Source organism: Phyllobates terribilis, unplaced genomic scaffold, assembly GCF_046119375.1.
Source record: "Phyllobates terribilis strain yellow unplaced genomic scaffold, ASM4611937v1 Scaffold_665__1_contigs__length_859303, whole genome shotgun sequence".
Lineage (NCBI taxonomy): Eukaryota > Metazoa > Chordata > Amphibia > Anura > Dendrobatidae > Phyllobates > Phyllobates terribilis.
In genome coordinates this window covers 516,983-544,564 of record NW_027363425.1, presented here as the reverse complement: position 1 = coordinate 544,564, position 27,582 = coordinate 516,983, and the positions used below count along the sequence as shown (strand labels likewise).

General features: G+C 47.2%; 1 pseudogene; it reads right to left on the bottom strand.

The window, feature by feature from the left end:
* LOC141235438 (uncharacterized) overlaps positions 1–27,582 on the bottom strand; it is a 64,535-nt pseudogene that overhangs the window by 20,739 nt on the left and 16,214 nt on the right.

The following is a 27,582-nucleotide window of genomic DNA, read 5'->3' as shown; positions in this document are numbered from 1 at the left end:
TTTTGCGACTTTCCCCAGGAGATCCTGTTCTTGGCTATGTGCGCACGTTCAGGATTTGAATGCAGAAAATTCCTTCAGGTTTCTGCATCTCTTGGCAGGAAAAACACTGCAGAAAAAAACACGCGTTTTACAGCTATTTTGATGCGTTTTGTACAGCAATAAATCCTTTTTGGAGCCAAATAAAGATATTTGAAAAAAGAAATGTGGGACATCGCTTTAACCCTTGGATTACTGTCAGACCTGTATATTGGTTAATTTAAATGATTAAAGAATGTGTCAGTTGTAGTTCAAATAAAGTGTTTTACTCTGTGTGTGGGTTTATTTAGCTCTTTACTTAAGTTTAGTAATGAGATGGCCTGATTGACACTTTTTCATCACTAAACAAAAGGGCTAGGTGTCAGCTAATCCCATACGGGTTAATCCCATTAGTATTCCCATTCATGTCATTTCTGGGGCAGCTGAGAGCTGCTCTTTTTAGCCTAGGAAGGTGCCATTAGGCAACCATGTTCCCTGGCTATTAATAACAGCTCACAGTTGTTTGTTTAGCCGCTACGTCCCCCAAAACCCTGTGTTCTAAAGCCGCACTTTTGTTCTCAATACATGCGGATCCACCGCATATAATGACATTTCAATCAGTCAAAATCTGCAGCGGAGACCCAGAAATTGATTTTCTGCAGGTGAATTTGGGTATGCCCATGATCAGGAGCCGCTGTGGGTTTGGAGCTGTGTATTTATGCAGTGTCAAACCCGCAGTGTTCAGATGTTACAGCATAGTGGATGGGATTTCTAGAAATCCTATTTCCACTATGTGTGCATCTGAGGCTGCGGAAACTGACATGCGGTGTGTTTTTCAGGACCGCAGTATGTCAAATTCTCCTGTGGAGTCGCTTGTCTCCGCAACATAAATTTGACCACTAGAATGTATTGTATTGTATTCAGTGAACACATGCGGACTTACCTGCGTTCAATAGAAGCAGTGTTTTGGACGCAGCAAACATATGTTGCGTCCAAAGTGTTGCCACGTCCGGACCATGGGCACATAGCCTTATATTAAAAAAAAAAATGGCGTGGGATCCATTATTTTCATAATCAGCCAAAGGAAAGCCAACCGCTGTGAGGTGATATTAGTAGCCGGGGAAGGGGCCATTAGCCAAAAATGTTTCCTGGCTATTAACAGCACACAGCTATTTGCTTATCCTTTACTGGCTAGATTACAGGGGGACCCCAGAAAAAAATTGACGTAGGGTCCCCTATAAAATCTAACCAGCAAAGGCTATACAGACATCTGCGGGTTGATACTAAAAGCCAGGGAAGGGGCCATGGATCCTGGCCCCCTCCGCGGCTAATAATATCAGCTCTCAGCTGCCCCAGAACTGGCGCGGGGTTCATGTCAGCCTTGTATTGACAGCTGACATGAAGCCCAGGTTATAGACGCCCCCATTACTAACACCGTAGTAATGTTTTTGTCATTTTACAATAAAGACACAGCTAGAATAATGTGTTTTATTGAAATAAAATTACACGGTTTTAATCTTTTATTTGAAAATAAAAAAACAGTGGATACTCACCTAACGCCCAGTCCCTGAAGCCCTTGTCTCCTGTAAGAAACCAAAAATAAAAAACAACCATATCCCTTACCTGCCTTCATGATCTAATCCCAGTGTCCCACGGCAATCCGGTTAACTTCTACAGCATCCACATCAATCACTGATGTGACTGTTGTAGAAGACAGCTCTGTATACACTGACAGGAGTGTAATCACTCCTGTCAGTGTACATCGCTGCGCTGCTGGGACTGAGTTCACCTGAGTTCATCAGCTGAAGATCAGCTGATAAGCCCTGGTGCCCTCATACACTGCATCAGTGTTGCGTGGCAAAACTCCCAAGCAGCACTGATGCCGCATGTGAGGTCACCGGAGCTCGTCAGATGATCTCAGCTGATGAACTCTGGTGAACTCATTCCCAGAAGCACAGCGATGTACACTGCCGAGAGCGATTGTCGGGTGGTCGGGTTGCCGTGAGACATCGGGAGGATGGCGGACAGGTGAGAATACAGTGTTTTTATTTAATATTGATTTTTTACTTTTTTTTTTTTTACCCTGCGCACAGACGCCAGCTGAGAAGACTACTTCTCCCCTCAGCTGCGCCTGCTCCCGCTGTTATCAGCGGGATCGGCCATCGGATGATGGGAGGAGTAGTCTTCCGTGGTCCATTCTTTGTGCGGTTTTGCGGCGTTTTTGACTCATTGACTTGAATTGAGTCAGTCAAATATGCAGCAAACATCCGCAGTAAATCCACAAATATATTTATACACTGTGTTCCAAATTATTATGCAAATAATATTTTCTCAAATTACCTATATGAATTGCAGTCATTGTAATTTTCCAGTCAAATAACTATTAGAGTACAATTGAAAGGTTTTTGTACAAACTGCCTATGATAACAGGATATTTTTAAAAAAATAAAAAGCTCAAACTGCACTCAAAATGCATGTTCCAAATAATTATGCACAGCAGAGTTTTCAACCTTTTCATTTTAATAAAGAACAAAAAAATGGTCATTTTTGAAATTATAAGCATTAGCAGGTTATTACAAACTGAAATCAAACAGTTTTGAACTCAAAACTTTATTCTAGGTGATGTTACATTTGCACATAGGACCCTTTGTTCGAAAGGAGCTTCTGAACTCTCTTGTCCATTGAATTTGTCAGGTTTTGGATGGTTTCTGCTTTAATTGTTTTGCATGAGGACAGAATACCCTCCCAGAGCTGTTGCTTAGATGTGAACTGCCTCCCGCCATCATAGACACTCCTTTTGATGATGCTCCAGAGGTTCTCCATGGGGTTGAGGTCAGGGGAGCATGGGTACCACACCATAAGTTTGTCCCCTTTTATGCCCATAGCAGCCAGAGATGCAGATGTGTTATGTGCAGCATGAGACGGGGCATTATCATGCATGAAAATGATCTCGATGGTCCAGATGGATGGAGTGGAGGATGGCTGGTTGATGGACACCCCATGCAAACAAGGCTATGGCGCTAACAAGGAGGAGGTGGAGTAATGTTTTGAGCTGGAATCATGGGGAGAGAGATTGTCGGCCCTTTTAGGATTCCTGAAGGGGTAAAGATGAACTCCATAATGTATGTTGAGTTTCTCAAACAGCACTTCCTTCCATGGTTCAAGAAGAAGAACCGTGCATTCCGCAGCAAGATCATTTTCATGCATGATAATGCCCCGTCTCATGCTGCACATAACACATCTGCATCTCTGGCTGCTATGGGCATAAAAGGGGACAAACTTATGGTGTGGCCCCCATGCTCCCCTGACCTCAACCCCATGGAGAACCTCTGGAGCATCATCAAAAGGAGTGTCTATGATGGCGGGAGGCAGTTCACATCTAAGCAACAGCTCTGGGAGGGTATTCTGTCCTCATGCAAAACAATTAAAGCAGAAACCATCCAAAACCTGACAAATTCAATGGACGAGAGAGTTCAGAAGCTCCTTTCGAACAAGCGGTCCTATGTGCAAATGTAACATCACCTAGAATAAAGTTTTGAGGTGAAAACTGTTTGATTTCAGTGTGTAATAACCTGCTAATGCTTATAATTTAAAAAATGACCATTTTTTTGTTCTTTATTAAAATGAAAAGGTTGAAAACTCTGCTGTGCATAATAATGTGGAACATGCATTTTGAGTGCAGTTTGAGTTTTTTATTTTTTTAAAAATATCCTGTTATCATAGGCAGTTTGTACAAAAACCTTTCAATTGTACTCTAATAGTTATATGACTGGAAAATTACAATGACTGCAATTCATATAGGTAATTTGGGAAAATCTGAGAAAATATTATTTGCATAATAATTTGGAACACAGTGTAGATGAAGTTTTTGTTGCAGATTTGACTGACTCAATTCAAGTCTATGGGTGAAAAACGCTGCAGAAACGCACAAAGAATTGACATGCTGCAGATTTAAACGCAATGACAATCCGGTCAAGATAATTCCTGATCATGTGCACAGCACTTCAGGATTGTCATTGCATTAGCTGGCACACGGATTACCTAGCGTTTTTGGTGCATTTCCGAGCGGAAAAAACGCAGCGAAAACACATCAAAGACGCACAGTGTGCACATTGCTTTTTAATGTTTCTATGATTTTAATTTGTATGTTTCCATATAAGTTTTTGTTTTTATTCACACTGGAAAACAAGTGCTGGATTATCAGTAACTTTCTTTGTCCCGTCCATTCCTTCCCAACTGTGATTTTTCATCCAAGCATTGAGAGATGAGCTGAAAGCAGACAATGTTTTCTATAGAGGAATGGCAGACATGGGTGTTGTCCACATAGAAAGCCTCTCCTAAATCCCATACACAAAAAAGCCGCCCTACAATCTGCCAGGACACATGCGGAAACATATGAAGACTCCTGGGACTTTATACTCTGGAGTGATGAGACCAAGATAAAGGTTTTTTTTGGAACTGATGGCTTCAAAACTGTATGACATTGAAGAGGTGAGGAATACAATGAGAATGCATGGTGTCTACAGTGAGACCTGGTGGTGGCCGTGTCCTTATGTGGGGCTGCATGAGCGCTGCTGGTGTCGGGGAGCTACAGGTCATTGATGACATCATGAATTCATAGATGTTCTGCTTTGTTACGCCCACTGGTGGTGCAAGTGGACTTCTGGACCCACCGGGCCGACCCTGGAGGGGCGTAACTAAGCAGCTACTTTGGTGTTCACTGGAGCCTCTAGTGGTGAGGTCAGGCTTGTGCGGCAGGTAGCTGCCAAGTACAACTCCAGGGTGGTGTCCGGCAGTAGCTGCTGACCCCAGGGGTCAGGTTAGCTGACACTGATTACAGCTCCATTCAGACTCAGTAAATACAGTCCAGGATCACTGACACGGAGACTTAGGGGAATGTTCAGACACTGGATGCACTGTGACCAGGGGACTTCAGGAACAGGAATGGCCACACTAGGACCAGGGAACAATGTTCAGGGCTCTGGCCGAACCAGGACCATTTGACAAGGGTTCAGGCACTGACTACTCCGGGACCAAGGGACAAGAGTACAGGCACTGGCCGCTCTGGAACCAGGGGATGAGGGTTCAGGCACTGGCCGCTACAGGACCACGGGACGAGGGTACAGACACTGGCCTCTCCAGGTCCAGGGGATGAGGGTACCAGCACTGGTCTCTCCAGAACCAGGGGACAAGGGTACAGGCATTGATCTCTCAAGGACCAAGGGACGATGGTACAGGTACCGGCCACTCCAGAACCAGGGGATGAGGGTTCAGGCACTGGCCGCTCCAGGACCAGGGGGCAAGGGTTCAGGGACTGGCTGCTCCAGGACCAGGGGACGAGGTTTTCAGCACGGGCTACTCTAGGACCAGTGATTCAGGTACAGGACTCTGGCCACAGGGGGACCAAGGGTTTACGGACTCAGGACCCTGGCCACGCCAAGACCAGGAGACCTCACAAGTCACAAGCAGTACACCTTAGTAAGGGGAGAGTGAGTCTTTTATACAAGCTGCCTCCCAGCTATTGGTTGGGAGCCATCTTGCAGGTGTACTAGTTAAGCTAATGCCTCTCAGCAACCAGCTGAGGCATTTAGCATAAGGCGCACGCTGCCCCTTTAAGAACAGGGAAACAAGCGTGTACTAGACGCCGCCGGGATGCAGTCACAGGAACAGAGGACAAGGAGAGCGCCAGGAACCAAGTCCACGGCCGGAGCGGTGAGAAAGCGTCTTTGCATGGAGGGAGAAGAAGACACCATGTGAGGGCGCCGGCATCAGCGTTACTCTATAGTGGAAGAGAAGATGCTGCCATCACTCCGTGCCATTGGTAGACCTGCACTTCTCCAACACGACAATGATCCAAAACACACATCTAAGGCCACTGTTACATTTCTGAAGAACAGGGTGACAGTGATTCAGTGGCCAAGTGTCTCCTGATCTGAACCCAACCAAACACCTATGGGGAATTTTGAAGAGACAAGTTGTCATCACTCCATCCAGCATCCAGGCTGGTGCCGTCCTTAAAAAATCATGAAGGCCATACAAAATACTAGATGTAGTAGCTTTTGATGTGGGGTGTACTCATTTTTACACCAACTAATTTGAGTAAAACTGAAGATTTTGTAATGAGTTATATTATTAACCTTACTTTCATGTTTTGATTACAAAAAAAATGTTCAATGAAATTCAGTGGTGGCAAAATTTTAGAAATTTATTCAGTGAGATATTAAATACAATCTTACTTATCAAAGGGGGTGTACTTATTTATGCTGAGCAATGTTTATTAAATTTATGAAACACAGTGAACATAATTACAGTTTTTTTCCTGTATGACTTCTCTCATGTTTTACAAGATATGATTTATGTATAAAAGATTTCCCACATTCTGAACATGAATACGGCTTCTCTCCTGTGTGACTTCTCTCGTGCATCACAAGACTTGATTTATATGTAAAGCATTTCCCACATTCTGAACATGAATATGGCTTCTCTCCTGTGTGAATTCTCTGATGTCTAATAAGACTTCCTTTATCTGTGAAGGACTTCTCACATAGTGAACATGAATATGACTTCTGTCCTGTGTGGATTTTCTGATGTCTAACAAGATGTGATTTATCGGCAAAGCACCTTCCACATTCTAAACATGAAAATGGTTTTTCCCCTGTGTGAATTCTTTGATGTTTAACAAGCTCTGATTTACTTCCAAAACATTTCCCACATTCTGAACATGCAAATGGCTTCTTTCCTGTATGAATTTTCTCATGTGTTGCAAGATTTGATTTATATATAAAACATTTCCCACATTCTGAACAGGAAAATGATTTTTCTCCTGTATGAATTTCCTCATGTGCAACAAGGACTGATTTATATATAAAAGATTTCCCACATTCTGAACATGAATATGGTTTCTCCCCGGTGTGAATTCTCTGATGTTTAACAAGATCTGATTTATATCTAAAGCATTTCTCACATTCTGAACATGAATATGGCTTTTCTCCAGTATGAATGCTCTGATGTCTATTAAGATGCCCCTTACCTGTGAAGGATTTCCCACATAGTGAACATGAATATGGTTTCTCATTTGTGTGAGTTTTTTGATGTCTAATAAGATCTGATTTATCTCTAAAGCATTTCCCACATTCTGAACATGAATACGACTTCTCACCTGTATGAATTCTCTGATGTGTAGTAAGATTCCCTTTATCTGGGTAGGATTTATCACATTCTGAACATGAAAATGGCTTTTCTCCTGTGTGAATTCTCTGATGTCTAATAAGATCTGATTTATCTCTAAAGCATTTCCCACATTCTGAACAGGAGTATGGCTTCTCTCCAGTATGAATGCTCTGATGTCTATTAAGATGCCCCTTACCTGTGAAGGATTTCCTACATAGTGAACATGAATATGGTTTCTCATCTGTGTGAGTTTTTTGATGTCTAATAAGATCTGATTTATCTCTAAAGCATTTCCCACATTCTGAACATGAATACGACTTCTCACCTGTATGAATTCTGTGATGTGTAGTAAGATTCCCTTTATCTGGGTAGGATTTATCACATTCTGAACAGGAGTATGGCTTTTCTCCTTTGTGTTTTCTTTGTGTTAAAGAATCTGAGCTTTTAGTAAGTTGCTTGTCACACTGAAATCTTGTATCTGTGTCACCTGGAGTTGTGGTAACAATGTGAGATTGTTCAGGAGAGGATTCCTCATGATCAGGAGGATTATAAGAAGGTGAAGTGCTGTGAAGTCCAGGAGGTGCAGGAAGGGTGATGAGGTTTCCTCCATTAGAGTGCTTCCTAATATCTTCTTTTTTACAATTTAGTGATGAACCGTTATTCTCACAAGGATTTCCTATTAGGATGAAAGACAGATTAGATGTGATTTTTTTCTTCAACACAAAGGAGATTTCTGAATGTATTTTATGGAGCTCACAATGAAGACCCTCGTCAGTGAAAGTACCGGTAATAAGGGGGACAACTACATGCCATAACATTAACACAATGACAGGTAAAGTGAATAACACTTATAAACTGGTGACATTGGCACAAGTCAGGGGTGGCAGAGATTAGACAGCAAATAGACAGTTCTTAAAGGGAACCTGTCATCAGCATTTACCCCTTAATGTAGCACCAGTGACATTTCACTGTCTCAAGCTTCCTATCTCGCCCTCAGTGTAGAAAAGTGTCCACGCAATTAAAAATTACTTTTTAATATTTCAGTATCATATATAAATGAGATTGACTAATCACAAAGGCGGCCGCACATCCAGGAGCAGTGGAGCTCCGGCCTCAGTAATGATGTCACAGAAGATGTGGTATCCAGCTCCAAGGAAAAAGATGCTTTTAATTACTCCATGTTAAAAATTACACCCATGAGGAAAGGGTATGGGGGTTAGGTGGACAGTGCTACGCGTTTTTAACGATCTGGCGTTCTTTGTCACAGCTTCTGGAACAGTGTGTGATTTAATCAGATGGTTCGCCATGTCCACAGACCTCATCACTGAAAAGAAATCAGCATGGATTCCGGAACAGTGTGTCAGCGCATCCTGAAGGATCTAACAACAACTGCAGACCGGTGAAATAATTAGTTCACATTTTTTATTTATTTTGCTCACTTATATAGCACCACTAATTCCACAGCGCTTTCCAGACATTATGGGCACTGTCCCCATTGGGGCTCACAATCTAAATTCCCTATAAGTGTGTCTTTGGAGTGTGGGAGGAAACCGGAGAACCCGGAGGAAACTCACACAAACACGGGGAGAACATACAAATGCCTTGCAGATGTTGTCCTTGGTGGGATTTGAACCCAGGACCCCAGTGCTGTAGGGCTGCAGTGCTAACCACTGAGCCACCGTATATAGTGCTAACCAATGAGCCACCGTGCAATGCTAACCACTGAGCCACCGTGCAATGCTAACCACTGAGCCACCGTATATAGTGCTAACCACTGAGCCACCGTGCAATGCTAACCACTGAGCCACCGTGCAGTGCTAACCACTGAGCCACCGTATATAGTGCTAACCACTGAGCCACCGTGCAATGCTAACCACTGAGCCACCGTGCAATGCTAACCACTGAGCCACCGTGCAGTGCTAACCACTGAGCCACCGTGCAGTGCCAACCACTGAGCCACCGTGCAGTGCTAACCACTGAGCCACCATACAGTGCTAACCACTGAGCCACCGTGCAGTGCTATCCACTGAGAATAAGTGCAAATACAAAAAGTGAAAAACAAATATACAATGAAAAATGGGAATGAGTATAAAAAAACATCCAAAAACCCCATCTAAGGAGAAACATACAGAGGAGAGATGCATACCTCTCTGGATTATTGAGTAGTGAAGCATTACCTCTCTGGATTATTGAGTAGTGAAGCATTACCTCTCTGGATTATTGAGCAGTGAAGCATTACCTCTCTGGATTATTGAGCAGTGAAGCATTACCTCTCTGGATTATTGAGCAGTGAAGCATTACCTCTCTGGATTATTGAGCAGTGAAGCATTACCTCTCTGGATTATTGAGTAGTGAAGCATTACCTCTCTGGATTATTGAGTAGTGAAGCATTACCTCTCTGGATTATTGAGTAGTGAAGCATTACCTCTCTGGATTATTGAGTAGTGAAGCATTACCTCTCTGGATTATTGAGTAGTGAAGCATTACCTCTCTGGATTATTGAGCAGTGAAGCATTACCTCTCTGGATTATTGAGCAGTGAAGCATTACCTCTCTGGATTATTGAGCAGTGAAGCATTACCTCTCTGGATTATTGAGTAGTGAAGCATTACCTCTCTGGATTATTGAGCAGTGAAGCATTACCTCTCTGGATTATTGAGTAGTGAAGCATTACCTCTCTGGATTATTGAGCAGTGAAGCATTACCTCTCTGGATTATTGAGCAGTGAAGCATTACCTCTCTGGATTATTGAGTAGTGAAGCATTACCTCTCTGGATTATTGAGTAGTGAAGCATTACCTCTCTGGATTATTGAGCAGTGAAGCATTACCTCTCTGGATTATTTAGTGGTGAAGCATTACCTCTCTGGATTATTGAGTAGTGAAGCATTACCTCTCTGGATTATTGAGTAGTGAAGCATTACCTCTCTGGATTATTGAGCAGTGAAGCATTACCTCTCTGGGTTATTGAGCAGTGAAGCATTACCTCTCTGGATTATTGAGTAGTGAAGCATTACCTCTCTGGATTATTGAGTAGTGAAGCATTACCTCTCTGGATTATTGAGTAGTGAAGCATTACCTCTCTGGATTATTGAGTAGTGAAGCATTACCTCTCTGGATTATTGAGCAGTGAAGCATTACCTCTCTGGATTATTGAGTAGTGAAGCATTACCTCTCTGGATTATTGAGCAGTGAAGCATTACCTCTCTGGGTTATTGAGCAGTGAAGCATTACCTCTCTGGATTATTGAGTAGTGAAGCATTACCTCTCTGGATTATTGAGCAGTGAAGCATTACCTCTCTGGATTATTGAGTAGTGAAGCATTACCTCTCTGGATTATTGAGTAGTGAAGCATTACCTCTCTGGATTATTGAGTAGTGAAGCATTACCTCTCTGGATTATTGAGTAGTGAAGCATTACCTCTCTGGATTATTGAGTAGTGAAGCATTACCTCTCTGCGCAGGTTCAGACCGGGGAACACACGAGCCCAAACTGTAACTCCAGAAGGCTTCTGTGGTGCACAGTCGTCTCATACGATCGCCGCCCCGGGTAGATGTAATAACTCCTTCTATACCCATAACACGTAAAGATGAGATCTGTCTATTATGTGGAGACATTAAATGTTTAGATGCCAGTCTGCAGCTCGTTGAGAGCATTCAGGCTGCGCTGACACACTGTTCCGGAATCCATGCGGGTTTCTTCTCAGTGATGGCGTCTGTGGACGCGCCTAACCGTCTGATACATCAGCACCGGTTTGTCATTATCAATGGAATGTAAGATGCACCGACATCGGCTCCGCAAAACCAGCAGAATTAGATGAAGAGACATCTGAAGATAGTAACAATACTCCGTCCAATTACATATAACCGGTGGAAGTGATAATAACATTTATATTAATTTTCAAAGAAGTTTCATTTGAGGCATCGTATAAACGTAACTCAAAGCAAGCGAAAGCCCCTCAGGTCTCTAGATGTCAGACCAGAGCCGTCACTCCATAGACCCCAGATCTTGTCACATTTACAGACAGCATCTCCTTTTAGGTATATGCCTTTAGTATAAGTTTACTAGCCAGTTACCTTTATCATTCTGATATCATGGGCTCCTCATCTGCTATCTATTTTCTTGCCATATATAACATACATGTCACGGCAATTTTGCCGTACTCCTCAATAGTCAGATCTTCAACATATCCCAGTATACATAGTAATGGGGAAAGCTCTACGTCAACTGAATAAACCCTGTTAACCATTGCTACAACACTCTTCCAGAAGGACACCAGGTTAGGACCGTTCCACATCATATGAAGCAGCTCTGCTATGGTAGTTTTGCATCTAGGACAGTGGGGACTTGAACGAAATCCGATGTTTAATAAGAATTGAGGTGTCCTGTATACCCGGTGTATCACATATATATGGGACAGTCTATGGGATTCTCTTACAGACAATTGTGGAACTCTTTCCAGTAGATCTGACCAGTGATTTTCCTCTATGGTCCCATTACACTCTCCCATTTCTCTTTTCATCGCGTCGGCTGGTTTGTCAATATAATGTTATAAAGTAATGAGATCAGTCCACGAGAACTGTGTAGATTAGCTATTCTCTGTATTATTGAGTTTCGGGGTATCCCTCCTTCCAGAACAATGCCTTCCCCCCGATACGCGTGCCTAAATTGTAAGTATCTATAGAATTCAGAGGAGGTAACTCATATTCATTGTGCAGCTGTGAGAATTCCTTAATCACATCACCTATCAGCACTTGATTGATTAAGTCTGTTTAAACCCTTGGAGCTCCAGGAGTTAAATCCCACCACTTGCTGTAGATTTGGAAGGCATGGAGTGTTCCATAATGAAGAAAATTGCGAAACACCTTCTATTCCTTGTAATTCTTTCACCGTCCCCCAAAGTTTGTGACATAACAGCATAGTCGGTATTTTGCCTCCAAGTGTCCCAAACTTATGCGCCTCCAATACCTCATAGAGTTTATCTGATTGGAAATAATGCTGTAGCAACATACGCTGAGCCCCCCTCCCCCAGGGTCGTCCCATCTCCACATACGCTGAGCCCCCCCTCCCCCAGGGTCGTCCCATCCCCACATATGCTGAGCCCCCCCTCCCCCAGGGTCGTCCCATCCCCACATCCGCTGAGCTCCTCTCCCCCAGGGTCGTCCCATCCCCACATACGCTGAGCCCCCCCTCCCCCAGGGTCGTCCCATCCCCAGATACGCTGAGCCCCCCCCCCTCCCCCAGGGTCGTCCCATCCCCACATACGCTAAGCCCCCCCCTCCCCCAGGGTCGTCCCATCCCCACATACACTGAGCCCCCCCTCCCCCAGGGTCATCCCATCCCCACATACGCTGAGCTCCCCTCCCCCAGGGTCGTCCCATCCCCACATACGCTGAGCTCCCCTCCCCCAGGGTCATCCCATCCCCACATACGCTGAGCTCCCCCTCCCCCAGGGTCGTCCCATCCCCACATACGCTGAGACCCCCCCTCCCCCCGGGTCGTCCCATCTCCACATACGCTGAGCCCCCCCTCCCCCAGGGTCATCCCATCTCCACATACGCTGAGCTCCCCCTCCCCCAGGGTCGTCCCATCCCCACATAAGCTGAGCCCCCCCCTCCCCCAGAGTCGTCCCATCCCCACATACGCTGAGCCCCCCCCTCCCCCAGGGTCGTCCCATCTCCACATACGCTGAGCCCCCCCTCCCCCAGGGTCGTCCCATCTCCACATACGCTGAGCTCCCCCTCCCCCAGGGTCGTCCCATCCCCACATACGCTGAGCCCCCCCTCCCCCAGGGTCGTCCCATCCCCACATATGCTGAGCCCCCCCTCCCCCAGGGTCGTCCCATCTCCACATACGCTGAGCTCCCCTCCCCCAGGGTCGTCCCATCTCCACATACGCTGAGCCCCCCCCTCCCCCAGGGTCGTCCCATCTCCACATACGCTGAGCTCCCCTCCCCCAGGGTCGTCCCATCTCCACATACGCTGAGCCCCCCCCTCCCCCAGGGTCGTCCCATCTCCACATACGCTGAGCCCCCCCCTCCCCCAGGGTCGTCCCATCTCCACATACGCTGAGCCCCCCCCTCCCCCAGGGTCGTCCCATCCCCACATATGCTGAGCCCCCCCTCCCCCAGGGTCATCCCATCCCCACATATGCTGAGCCCCCCCTCCCCCAGGGTCGTCCCATCTCCACATACGCTGAGCTCCCCTCCCCCAGGGTCGTCCCATCTCCACATACGCTGAGCCCCCCCCTCCCCCAGGGTCGTCCCATCTCCACATACGCTGAGCCCCCCCTCCCCCAGGGTCGTCCCATCCCCGGATAGGTTGAAGCTGAGATGCCGGATAATACACCCATGGGTTAGGAACTGCAAGCCCTCCCATTGTTTAGTTTCTTTGCAATGTTTTCAGTTTAATTCTCGGAGTCTGTTTGCCCCATATTAATTTTCTAAACTCCTGACCGACTTTAAAGAAAAGCCTCTGATTTATCCATATTGGGGGGTTGTGTAGAACATACAGCAGTTGTGGCATCCGGATCAGTGTGACCAGGTTAGCACGGCCCACCACCGACAACGGTAACTTAGACCAGGCACCTCGTTTACCTCTAAATTCAATCAAGACGGGGTCAAGGTTCAACTTCTCATAATCATTTATTTTTGCCGATATATTGATGCCTAAATATTTAAACTCCGACACCAATTGTGAACCCGAGTTAATGTAGTGGGAAGCATTCTCATCTGTATTGTCCAATGGAAGTATGACTGATTTGCTCCAGTTTATCTTCAGACCGGAGTATTTTCCAAATATTTCTATCGTTTCCATTGCTATAGGAAGGGACTCAGAAGTTTTAGCCAGAAATAATAAAGTGTCATCAGCGTATAATAAAGCGACCTTCTCTTCACTGATCCCTCTACGAAACCCAACTATTCCTGGATGTTCCCTGATAACCGATGCCAGGGGTTCAATGGCCAGTGCAAAGAGCAGGGGGGACAATGGGCACCCCTGCCTCGTACCTCTACTCAGTCCAAAAGCCGGGGAGAGGTGTCCAATTACCCGTATTCTAGCCACCGGCTTACCATACAGCAATTTAACCCATGAAATAAAACTATGTGCTATACCAAACTTCTCCAACATCGCCCATAAATATTCCCACTCAACAGAATCGAACGCCTTAGCGGCGTCCAGAGAACATACAGCTCTGTCCCCATCACCATCCACCGGCAACTGAAGATTAAGAAACAATCTCCGGATATTAACAGCTGTGGATCTAGCCGGCATGAAGCCTGACTGGTCGGTATGAATTACTGTAGAAATTATTGTATTCAATCTAGACGCCAGAACCTTCGCAATGATTTTAACGTCAGTTGACAATAAAGATATGGGTCTGTATGAGTCAGGGATTAAAGGGTCTTTACCTGGCTTAGGTATGACTACTATCACCGCCTCTAGCATTGAATGGGGTAGGGTTTTACCCCCTCACCGTCTCCGCAGGTAGCCAGTAAGTGGGGAAGTAGAATATCTCCAAATTTCTTATATATTTCTGTGGGAAGCCCGTCTAGTCCTGGTGATTTGTTATTAGCCATAGAGGCTACTGCCATTTGTACCTCCTCCAGCTGTAGTGGTCTGTTTAATAATTCTTGATCTTTACCGCTGAATGTCGGTCGTTTGATTTCCCTCAAGTAAGATAAGATTTGTTCTCTATTAAATTGCTGTTTGGGTGTATATAAATCTTTATAAAATTCTAGCAGAGTGTTTGAGATCTGGTCAGTCTGGTTTACTACCGCTCCTTCCCAGTCCTTCAGCACCAATAAAAGCCCTCCCCGTCTGGGCTCTTGCCATCATGGCCAATAAGTCTCCTGCCTTCTCCCCCTCCTCGATGAAGTGTGTCTGGGTGAAACATGCGTTTGTTTTTAGCTTTTTTCCTAATATGTGTGGTGTATGCTTCTTGTGCCTCTCCCCACTCCATCAGGTCCTCTTTTACATGGTTAGTACAAATTTCTCTTCTGTAGATCTAACTCTATCCTGTAAAAACTCCCCAAACTGTTTTGTCTTAGTTTTGGATCTGTTATTGGCCTGTATTAAGACTCCTCGTAAGCCGCTTTCATGGCATCCCATAATGTGTTTGCGACACTCGTTTGTCGTTTTCCTTATAATAATGTTCTAAGGTCGATGTGATCCGTGTAATATCTATAATTTGAAGCCAGAAGGGATTCATGGCCGATATAGTCAGAGAATCCAGCGGCCTGGGTAACAAACAGAGAGTAGTCAGCGAGGGTGAATGATCTGATAGCGTCTGGGCAGATAGTCCACTGTTCTCACCAAGGGGGAAATATGTTCTGTGCTCAATACCAGATCAATACGCCATAATGTTTTATGTGTCTTAGAATAGCAAGAAAACTGTCTAGTGTTAGGATATGTGAGACGCCATTTGTCCACTAATGATAGTTCTGATATTATTTCTCCTAACTTAGTTATGGGGCAGTTTTTGTAGCAGTGTCTGATTTATCTCTATCCCAATATGGATGAACACCATTATTGAAATCTCCCATACAAAGGACTGGAACTCCCGGTCTCTTATTCATTAGTGAAGCCATATTTTTCACACTAATGTTGTTATATGGAGGAGGAACATAGACGGCCACAAGTAGAATTTCTTTTGTAAATATTTTTACAGTGGATCCCCACAAATCTCCATCCATCTATCTTGGAATCAATGAATTCAAAAGGGATAGTCCTATGTACTAGGATGCTGACCCCCCTAGAGTATGTGGACAAGGTAGAGTGGAAGCTGTGGCCGATCCATGAGTATTTCATGCCCACAACACTGTTTTTCCCAAAGTGCGTTTGCTGCAAACACCACTGCAGGCAGGTGATCCCGGATATGCTCCATGACCACCGCTCTCTTTAAGGAGTCCCCCAGACCTCTGACCCGGGCAGCCTTAAGGATGGCACCACTGCAGGCAGATGATCCCAGATATGCTCCATGACCACAGCTCTCTTTAAGGAGTCCCCCAGATCTCTGACCCGGGCAGCCTTAAGGATGGCACCACTGCAGGCAGGTGATCCCGGATATGCTCCATGACCACCGCTCTCTTTAAGGAGTCCCCCAGATCTCTGACACGAGCAGCCTTAAGGATGGCACCACTGCAGGCAGGTGATCCCGGATATGCTCCATGACCACCGCTCTCTTTAAGGAGTCCCCCAGATCTCTGACCCGAGCAGCCTTAAGGATGGCACCACTGCAGGCAGGTGATCCCAGATATGCTCCATGACTGCCGCTCTCTTTAAGGAGTCCCCCAGACCTCTGACCCGTGCAGCCTTAAGGATGGCACCACTGCAGGCAGGTGATCCCGGATATGCTCCATGACCGTCGCTCTCTTTAAGGAGTCCCCCAGACCTCTGACCCGGGCAGCCTTAAGGATGGCACCACTGCAGGCAGGTGATCCCGGATATGCTCCATGACCGCCGCTCTCTTTAAGGAGTCCCCCAGATCTCTGACCTGAGCAGCCTTAAGGATGGCACCACTGCAGGCAGGTGATCCCAGATATGCTCCATGACTGCCGCTCTCTTTAAGGAGTCCCCCAGACCTCTGACCCGGGCAGCCTTAAGGATGGCACCACTGCAGGCAGGTGATCCCGGATATGCTCCATGACTGCTGCTCTCTTTAAGGAGTCCCCCAGACCTCTGACCCGGGCAGCCTTAAGGATGGCACCACTGCAGGCAGGTGATCCCGGATATGCGCCATGACCACCGCTCTCTTTAAGGAGTCCCCCAGACCTCCAACCCAGGCAGCCTTAAGGATGACACCACTGAAGGGAGATGATCCCGGATATGCTCCATGACCGCCGCTCTCTTTAAGAAGTCCCCCAGACCTCTGACCCGGGCAGCCTTAAGGATGACACCACTGCAGGCAGATGATCCCGGATATGCTCCATGACCGCCGCTCTCTTTAAGGAGTCCCCCAGACCTCTGACCCGGGCAGCCTTAAGGATGACACCACTGCAGGCAGATGATCCCGGATATGCTCCATGACCGCCGCTCTCTTTAAGGAGTCCCCCAGACCTCCAACCCAAGCAGCCTTAAGGATGACACCACTGCAGGCAGATGATCCCGGATATGCTCCATGACCGCCGCTGTCTTTAAGGAGTCCCCCAGACCTCTGACCCGGGCAGCCTTAAGGATGACACCACTGCAGGCAGATGATCCCGGATATGCGCCATGACCACCGCTCTCTTTAAGGAGTCCCCCAGACCTCTGACCCGGGCAGCCATAAGGATGGCACCACTGCAGGCGGGTGATCCCGGATATGCTCCATGACCGCCGCTCTCTTTAAGGAGTCCCCCAGACCTCTGACCCGGGCAGCCTTAAGGATGGCATCACTGCAGACAGGTGATCCCGGATATGCTCCATGACCGCCGCTCTCTTTAAGGAGTCCCCCAGACCTCTGACCCATGCAGCCTTAAGGATGGCACCACTGCAGACAGGTGATCCCGGATATGCTCCATGACCGCCGCTCTCTTTAAGGAGTCCCCCAGACCTCTGACCCAGGCAGCCTTAAGGATGGCACCACTGCAGGCAGGTGATCCCGGATATGCTCCATGACCGCCGCTCTCTTTAAGGATTCCCCCAGACCTCTGACCCGGGCAGCCTTAAGGATGGCACCACTGCAGGCAGGTGATCCCGGATATGCTCCATGACCGCCGCTCTCTTTAAGGATTCCCCCAGACCTCTGACCCAGGCAGCCTTAAGGATGGCACCACTGCAGGCAGGTGATCCCGGATATGCTCCATGACCGCCGCTCTCTTTAAGGATTCCCCCAGACCTCTGACCCGGGCAGCCTTAAGGATGGCACCACTGCAGGCAGGTGATCCCGGATATACTCCATGACCGCCGCTCTCTTTAAGGAGTCCCCCAGACCTCTGACATTCCATGTAAGGAATTTTACTTTATCAGCCATTATATATAGCTATAAGGGATTGAAAAATACAGGTGACTTGTAAGGTATCTCGCCTTTCTCTTCCCTTTTATAACCCTCTTTACAGTATTTCCACTTAGTCGGCTTGACCACTAGTATTTGCAGAAGCAAACAACAAGTTATAGAAACAAAAACCCCACAAACACATTTAAACAAGTAAATATTAATCCATCCGTTCAATCTGGATGAAGAAAGCCACCAGTCCGTCCTGTAGCCGTATACAAGGCAAGCGAATGAAGAAAGGCACCAGTCCATCCTGTAGCCGTATACAAGGCAAGCGAATGAAGAAAGCCACCAGTCTATCCTGTAGCCGTATACAAGGCAAGAGAATGAAGAAAGGCACCAGTCCATCCTGTAGCCGTATACAAGGCAAGCGAATGAAGAAAGGCACCAGTCCATCCTGTAGCCGTATACAAGGCAAGCGAATGAAGAAAGGCACCAGTCCATCCTGTAGCCGTATACAAGGCAAGCGAATGAAGAAAGCCACCAGTCCATCCTGTAGCAGTATACAAGGCAAGCGAATGAAGAAAGCCACCAGTCCATCCTGTAGCCGTATACAAGGCAAGAGAATGAAGAAAGGCACCAGTCCATCCTGCAGCCATATACAAGGCAAGCGAATGAAGAAAGGCACCAGTCCATCCTGTAGCAGTATACAAGGCAAGCGAATGAAGAAAGCCACCAGTCCATCCTGTAGCCGTATACAAGGCAAGAGAATGAAGAAAGGCACCAGTCCATCCTGTAGCCGTATACAAGGCAAGCGAATGAAGAAAGGCACCAGTCCATCCTGTAGCCGTATACAAGGCAAGCGAATGAAGAAAGGCACCAGTCCATCCTGTAGCCGTATACAAGGCAAGCGAATGAAGAAAGCCACCAGTCCATCCTGTAGCCGTATACAAGGCAAGAGAATGAAGAAAGGCACCAGTCCATCCTGCAGCCATATACAAGGCAAGCGAATGAAGAAAGGCACCAGTCCATCCTGCAGCCTTATACAAGGCAAGCGAATGAAGAAAGCCACCAGTCCATCCTGTAGCCATATACAAGGCAAGCGAATGAAGAAAGGCACCAGTCCATCCTGTAGCCGTATACAAGGCAAGCGAATGAAGAAAGGCACCAGTCCATCCTGTAGCCGTATACAAGGCAAGCGAATGAAGAAAGCCACCAGTCCATCCTGTAGCCATATACAAGGCAAGAGAATGAAGAAAGTCACCAGTCCATCCTGTAGCCGTATACAAGGCAAGCAAATGAAGAAAGGCACCAGTCCATCCTGTAGCCGTATACAAGGCAAGCGAATGAAGAAAGGCACCAGTCCATCCTGTAGCCGTATACAAGGCAAGCGAATGAAGAAAGGCACCAGTCCATCCTGTAGCCGTATACAAGGCAAGCGAATGAAGAAAGGCACCAGTCCATCCTGTAGCCGTATACAAGGCAAGCGAATGAAGAAAGGCACCAGTCCATCCTGTAGCCGTATACAAGGCAAGCGAATGAAGAAAGTCACCAGTCCATCCTGTAGCCGTATACAAGGCAAGCGAATGAAGAAAGTCACCAGTCCATCCTGTAGCCGTATACAAGGCAAGCGAATGAAGAAAGCCACCAGTCCATCCTGTAGCCGTATACAAGGCAAGCGAATGAAGAAAGCCACCAGTCCATCCTGTAGCCGTATACAAGGCAAGCGAATGAAGAAAGGCACCAGTCCATCCTGTAGACGTATACAAGGCAAGCGAATGAAGAAAGGCACCAGTCCATCCTGTAGCCGTATACAAGGCAAGCGAATGAAGAAAGCCACCAGTCCATCCTGTAGCCGTATACAAGGCAAGCGAATGAAGAAAGCCACCAGTCCATCCTGTAGCCGTATACAAGGCAAGCGAATGAAGAAAGGCACCAGTCCATCCTGTAGCCGTATACAAGGCAAGCGAATGAAGAAAGTCACCAGTCCATCCTGTAGCCGTATACAAGGCAAGCGAATGAAGAAAGTCACCAGTCCATCCTGTAGCCGTATACAAGGCAAGCGAATGAAGAAAGGCACCAGTCCATCCTGTAGCCGTATACAAGGCAAGCGAATGAAGAAAGGCACCAGTCCATCCTTTAGCCGTATACAAGGCAAGCGAATGAAGAAAGTCACCAGTCCATCCTGTAGCCGTATACAAGGCAAGCGAATGAAGAAAGCCACCAGTCCATCCTGTAGCCGTATACAAGGCAAGCGAATGAAGAAAGCCACCAGTCCATCCTGTAGCCGTATACAAGGCAAGCGAATGAAGAAAGGCACCAGTCCATCCTGTAGTCGTATACAAGGCAAGCGAATGAAGAAAGGCACCAGTCCATCCTGTAGCCGTATACAAGGCAAGCGAATGAAGAAAGCCACCAGTCCATCCTGTAGCCGTATACAAGGCAAGCGAATGAAGAAAGGCACCAGTCCATCCTGTAGCCGTATACAAGGCAAGCGAATGAAGAAAGGCACCAGTCCATCCTGTAGCCGTATACAAGGCAAGCGAATGAAGAAAGCCACCAGTCCATCCTGTAGCCGTATACAAGGCAAGCGAATGAAGAAAGGCACCAGTCCATCCTGTAGACGTATACAAGGCAAGCGAATGAAGAAAGGCACCAGTCCATCCTGTAGACGTATACAAGGCAAGCGAATGAAGAAAGCCACCAGTCCATCCGGTAGCCGTATACAAGGCAAGCGAATGAAGAAAGTCACCAGTCCATCCTGTAGCCGTATACAAGGCAAGCGAATGAAGAAAGGCACCAGTCCATCCTGTAGCCGTATACAAGGCAAGCGAATGAAGAAAGGCACCAGTCCATCCTGTAGCCGTATACAAGGCAAGCGAATGAAGAAAGCCACCAGTCCATCCTGTAGCCGTATACAAGGCAAGCGAATGAAGAAAGCCACCAGTCCATCCTGTAGCTGTATACAAGGCAAGCGAATGAAGAAAGGCACCAGTCCATCCTGTAGCCGTATACAAGGCAAGCGAATGAAGAAAGGCACCAGTCCATCCTGTAGCCGTATACAAGGCAAGCGAATGAAGAAAGCCACCAGTCTATCCTGTAGCCGTATACAAGGCAAGAGAATGAAGAAAGGCACCAGTCCATCCTGTAGCCGTATACAAGGCAAGCGAATGAAGAAAGGCACCAGTCCATCCTGTAGCCGTATACAAGGCAAGCGAATGAAGAAAGGCACCAGTCCATCCTGTAGCCGTATACAAGGCAAGCGAATGAAGAAAGCCACCAGTCCATCCTGTAGCAGTATACAAGGCAAGCGAATGAAGAAAGCCACCAGTCCATCCTGTAGCCGTATACAAGGCAAGAGAATGAAGAAAGGCACCAGTCCATCCTGCAGCCATATACAAGGCAAGCGAATGAAGAAAGGCACCAGTCCATCCTGTAGCAGTATACAAGGCAAGCGAATGAAGAAAGCCACCAGTCCATCCTGTAGCCGTATACAAGGCAAGAGAATGAAGAAAGGCACCAGTCCATCCTGTAGCCGTATACAAGGCAAGCGAATGAAGAAAGGCACCAGTCCATCCTGTAGCCGTATACAAGGCAAGCGAATGAAGAAAGGCACCAGTCCATCCTGTAGCCGTATACAAGGCAAGCGAATGAAGAAAGCCACCAGTCCATCCTGTAGCCGTATACAAGGCAAGAGAATGAAGAAAGGCACCAGTCCATCCTGCAGCCATATACAAGGCAAGCGAATGAAGAAAGGCACCAGTCCATCCTGCAGCCTTATACAAGGCAAGCGAATGAAGAAAGCCACCAGTCCATCCTGTAGCCATATACAAGGCAAGCGAATGAAGAAAGGCACCAGTCCATCCTGTAGCCGTATACAAGGCAAGCGAATGAAGAAAGGCACCAGTCCATCCTGTAGCCGTATACAAGGCAAGCGAATGAAGAAAGCCACCAGTCCATCCTGTAGCCATATACAAGGCAAGAGAATGAAGAAAGTCACCAGTCCATCCTGTAGCCGTATACAAGGCAAGCAAATGAAGAAAGGCACCAGTCCATCCTGTAGCCGTATACAAGGCAAGCGAATGAAGAAAGGCACCAGTCCATCCTGTAGCCGTATACAAGGCAAGCGAATGAAGAAAGGCACCAGTCCATCCTGTAGCCGTATACAAGGCAAGCGAATGAAGAAAGGCACCAGTCCATCCTGTAGCCGTATACAAGGCAAGCGAATGAAGAAAGGCACCAGTCCATCCTGTAGCCGTATACAAGGCAAGCGAATGAAGAAAGTCACCAGTCCATCCTGTAGCCGTATACAAGGCAAGCGAATGAAGAAAGTCACCAGTCCATCCTGTAGCCGTATACAAGGCAAGCGAATGAAGAAAGCCACCAGTCCATCCTGTAGCCGTATACAAGGCAAGCGAATGAAGAAAGCCACCAGTCCATCCTGTAGCCGTATACAAGGCAAGCGAATGAAGAAAGGCACCAGTCCATCCTGTAGACGTATACAAGGCAAGCGAATGAAGAAAGGCACCAGTCCATCCTGTAGCCGTATACAAGGCAAGCGAATGAAGAAAGCCACCAGTCCATCCTGTAGCCGTATACAAGGCAAGCGAATGAAGAAAGCCACCAGTCCATCCTGTAGCCGTATACAAGGCAAGCGAATGAAGAAAGGCACCAGTCCATCCTGTAGCCGTATACAAGGCAAGCGAATGAAGAAAGTCACCAGTCCATCCTGTAGCCGTATACAAGGCAAGCGAATGAAGAAAGTCACCAGTCCATCCTGTAGCCGTATACAAGGCAAGCGAATGAAGAAAGGCACCAGTCCATCCTGTAGCCGTATACAAGGCAAGCGAATGAAGAAAGGCACCAGTCCATCCTTTAGCCGTATACAAGGCAAGCGAATGAAGAAAGTCACCAGTCCATCCTGTAGCCGTATACAAGGCAAGCGAATGAAGAAAGCCACCAGTCCATCCTGTAGCCGTATACAAGGCAAGCGAATGAAGAAAGCCACCAGTCCATCCTGTAGCCGTATACAAGGCAAGCGAATGAAGAAAGGCACCAGTCCATCCTGTAGTCGTATACAAGGCAAGCGAATGAAGAAAGGCACCAGTCCATCCTGTAGCCGTATACAAGGCAAGCGAATGAAGAAAGCCACCAGTCCATCCTGTAGCCGTATACAAGGCAAGCGAATGAAGAAAGGCACCAGTCCATCCTGTAGCCGTATACAAGGCAAGCGAATGAAGAAAGGCACCAGTCCATCCTGTAGCCGTATACAAGGCAAGCGAATGAAGAAAGCCACCAGTCCATCCTGTAGCCGTATACAAGGCAAGCGAATGAAGAAAGGCACCAGTCCATCCTGTAGACGTATACAAGGCAAGCGAATGAAGAAAGGCACCAGTCCATCCTGTAGACGTATACAAGGCAAGCGAATGAAGAAAGCCACCAGTCCATCCGGTAGCCGTATACAAGGCAAGCGAATGAAGAAAGTCACCAGTCCATCCTGTAGCCGTATACAAGGCAAGCGAATGAAGAAAGGCACCAGTCCATCCTGTAGCCGTATACAAGGCAAGCGAATGAAGAAAGGCACCAGTCCATCCTGTAGCCGTATACAAGGCAAGCGAATGAAGAAAGCCACCAGTCCATCCTGTAGCCGTATACAAGGCAAGCGAATGAAGAAAGCCACCAGTCCATCCTGTAGCTGTATACAAGGCAAGCGAATGAAGAAAGGCACCAGTCCATCCTGTAGCCGTATACAAGGCAAGCGAATGAAGAAAGGCACCAGTCCATCCTGTAGCCGTATACAAGGCAAGCGAATGAAGAAAGTCACCAGTCCATCCTGTAGCCGTATACAAGGCAAGCGAATGAAGAAAGGCACCAGTCCATCCTGTAGCCGTATACAAGGCAAGCGAATGAAGAAAGCCACCAGTCCATCCTGTAGCCGTATACAAGGCAAGCGAATGAAGAAAGGCACCAGTCCATCCTGTAGCCGTATACAAGGCAAGCGAATGAAGAAAGGCACCAGTCCATCCTGTAGCCGTATACAAGGCAAGCGAATGAAGAAAGGCACCAGTCTATCCTGTAGTCATATACAAGGCAAGCAAATGAAGAAAGGCACCAGTCCATCCTGTAGCCGTATACAAGGCAAGCGAATGAAGAAAGCCACCAGTCCATCCTGTAGCCGTATACAAGGCAAGCGAATGAAGAAAGGCACCAGTCCATCCTGTAGCCATATACAAGGCAAGCGAATGAAGAAAGTCACCAGTCCATCCTGTAGCCATATACAAGGCAAGAGAATGAAGAAAGGCACCAGCCCATCCTGTAGCCGTATACAAGGCAAGCGAATGAAGAAAGCCACCAGTCCATCCTGTAGCCGTATACAAGGCAAGCGAATGAAGAAAGTCACCAGTCCATCCTGTAGCCGTATACAAGGCAAGCGAATGAAGAAAGCCACCAGTCCATCCTGTAGCCGTATACAAGGCAAGCGAATGAAGAAAGGCACCAGTCCATCCTGTAGACGTATACAAGGCAAGTGAATGAAGAAAGGCACCAGTCCATCCTGTAGCCGTATACAAGGCAAGCGAATGAAGAAAGCCACCAGTCCATCCTGTAGCCGTATACAAGGCAAGCGAATGAAGAAAGTCACCAGTCCATCCTGTAGCCGTATACAAGGCAAGCGAATGAAGAAAGGCACCAGTCCATCCTGTAGCCGTATACAAGGCAAGCGAATGAAGAAAGGCACCAGTCCATCCTGTAGCCGTATACAAGGCAAGCGAATGAAGAAAGCCACCAGTCCATCCTGTAGCCGTATACAAGGCAAGCGAATGAAGAAAGCCACCAGTCCATCCTGTAGCCGTATACAAGGCAAGCGAATGAAGAAAGCCACCAGTCCATCCTGTAGCCGTATACAAGGCAAGCGAATGAAGAAAGGCACCAGTCCATCCTGTAGCCGTATACAAGGCAAGCGAATGAAGAAAGCCACCAGTCCATCCTGTAGCCGTATACAAGGCAAGCGAATGAAGAAAGTCACCAGTCCATCCTGTAGCCGTATACAAGGCAAGCGAATGAAGAAAGTCACCAGTCCATCCTGTAGCCGTATACAAGGCAAGCGAATGAAGAAAGGCACCAGTCCATCCTGTAGCCGTATACAAGGCAAGCGAATGAAGAAAGCCACCAGTCCATCCTGTAGCCGTATACAAGGCAAGCGAATGAAGAAAGGCACCAGTCCATCCTGTAGACGTATACAAGGCAAGTGAATGAAGAAAGGCACCAGTCCATCCTGTAGCCGTATACAAGGCAAGCGAATGAAGAAAGCCACCAGTCCATCCTGTAGCCGTATACAAGGCAAGCGAATGAAGAAAGTCACCAGTCCATCCTGTAGCCGTATACAAGGCAAGCGAATGAAGAAAGGCACCAGTCCATCCTGTAGCCGTATACAAGGCAAGCGAATGAAGAAAGGCACCAGTCCATCCTGTAGCCGTATACAAGGCAAGCGAATGAAGAAAGCCACCAGTCCATCCTGTAGCCGTATACAAGGCAAGCGAATGAAGAAAGCCACCAGTCCATCCTGTAGCTGTATACAAGGCAAGCGAATGAAGAAAGCCACCAGTCCATTCTGTAGCCGTATACAAGGCAAGCGAATGAAGAAAGGCACCAGTCCATCCTGTAGCCGTATACAAGGCAAGCGAATGAAGAAAGTCACCAGTCCATCCTGTAGCCGTATACAAGGCAAGCGAATGAAGAAAGGCACCAGTCCATCCTGTAGCCGTATACAAGGCAAGCGAATGAAGAAAGCCACCAGTCCATCCTGTAGCCGTATACAAGGCAAGCGAATGAAGAAAGGCACCAGTCCATCCTGTAGCCGTATACAAGGCAAGCGAATGAAGAAAGGCACCAGTCTATCCTGTAGTCATATACAAGGCAAGCAAATGAAGAAAGGCACCAGTCCATCCTGTAGCCGTATACAAGGCAAGCGAATGAAGAAAGCCACCAGTCCATCCTGTAGCCGTATACAAGGCAAGCGAATGAAGAAAGGCACCAGTCCATCCTGTAGCCATATACAAGGCAAGCGAATGAAGAAAGTCACCAGTCCATCCTGTAGCCATATACAAGGCAAGAGAATGAAGAAAGGCACCAGTCCATCCTGTAGCCGTATACAAGGCAAGCGAATGAAGAAAGCCACCAGTCCATCCTGTAGCCGTATACAAGGCAAGCGAATGAAGAAAGTCACCAGTCCATCCTGTAGCCGTATACAAGGCAAGCGAATGAAGAAAGTCACCAGTCCATCCTGTAGCCGTATTCAAGGCAAGAGAATGAAGGAAGTCACCAGTCCATCCTGTAGCCGTATACAAGGCAAGCGAATGAAGAAAGTCACCAGTCCATCCTGTAGCCGTATACAAGGCAAGCGAATGAAGAAAGGCACCAGTCCATCCTATAGCCATATACAAGGCAAGCGAATGAAGAAAGGCACCAGTCCATCCTGTAGACATATACAAGGCAATCAAATGAAGAAAGGCACCAGTCCATCCTGTAGCCGTATACAAGGCAAGCGAATGAAGAAAGCCACCAGTCCATCCTGTAGCCGTATACAAGGCAAGCGAATGAAGAAAGGCACCAGTTCATCCTGTAGCCATATACAAGGCAAGCGAATGAAGAAAGTCACCAGTCCATCCTGTAGCCATATACAAGGCAAGAGAATGAAGAAAGTCACCAGTCCATCCAGTAGCCGTATACAAGGCAAGCGAATGAAGAAAGTCACCAGTCCATCCTGTAGCCGTATTCAAGGCAAGCGAATGAAGGAAGTCACCAGTCCATCCTGTAGCCGTATACAAGGCAAGCGAATGAAGAAAGTCACCAGTCCATCCTGTAGCCGTATACAAGGCAAGCGAATGAAGAAAGGCACCAGTCCATCCTGTAGCCGTATACAAGGCAAGCGAATGAAGAAAGTCACCAGTCCATCCTGTAGCCGTATACAAGGCAAGCGAATGAAGAAAGGCACCAGTCCATCCTGTAGCCGTATAAAAGGCAAGCGAATGAAGAAAGCCACCAGTCCATCCTGTAGCCGTATACAAGGCAAGCGAATGAAGAAAGGCACCAGTCCATCCTGTAGCCGTATACAAGGCAAGCGAATGAAGAAAGGCACCAGTCTATCCTGTAGTCATATACAAGGCAAGCAAATGAAGAAAGGCACCAGTCCATCCTGTAGCCGTATACAAGGCAAGCGAATGAAGAAAGCCACCAGTCCATCCTGTAGCCGTATACAAGGCAAGCGAATGAAGAAAGGCACCAGTCCATCCTGTAGCCATATACAAGGCAAGCGAATGAAGAAAGTCACCAGTCCATCCTGTAGCCATATACAAGGCAAGAGAATGAAGAAAGGCACCAGTCCATCCTGTAGCCGTATACAAGGCAAGCGAATGAAGAAAGCCACCAGTCCATCCTGTAGCCGTATACAAGGCAAGCGAATGAAGAAAGGCACCAGTCCATCCTGTAGCC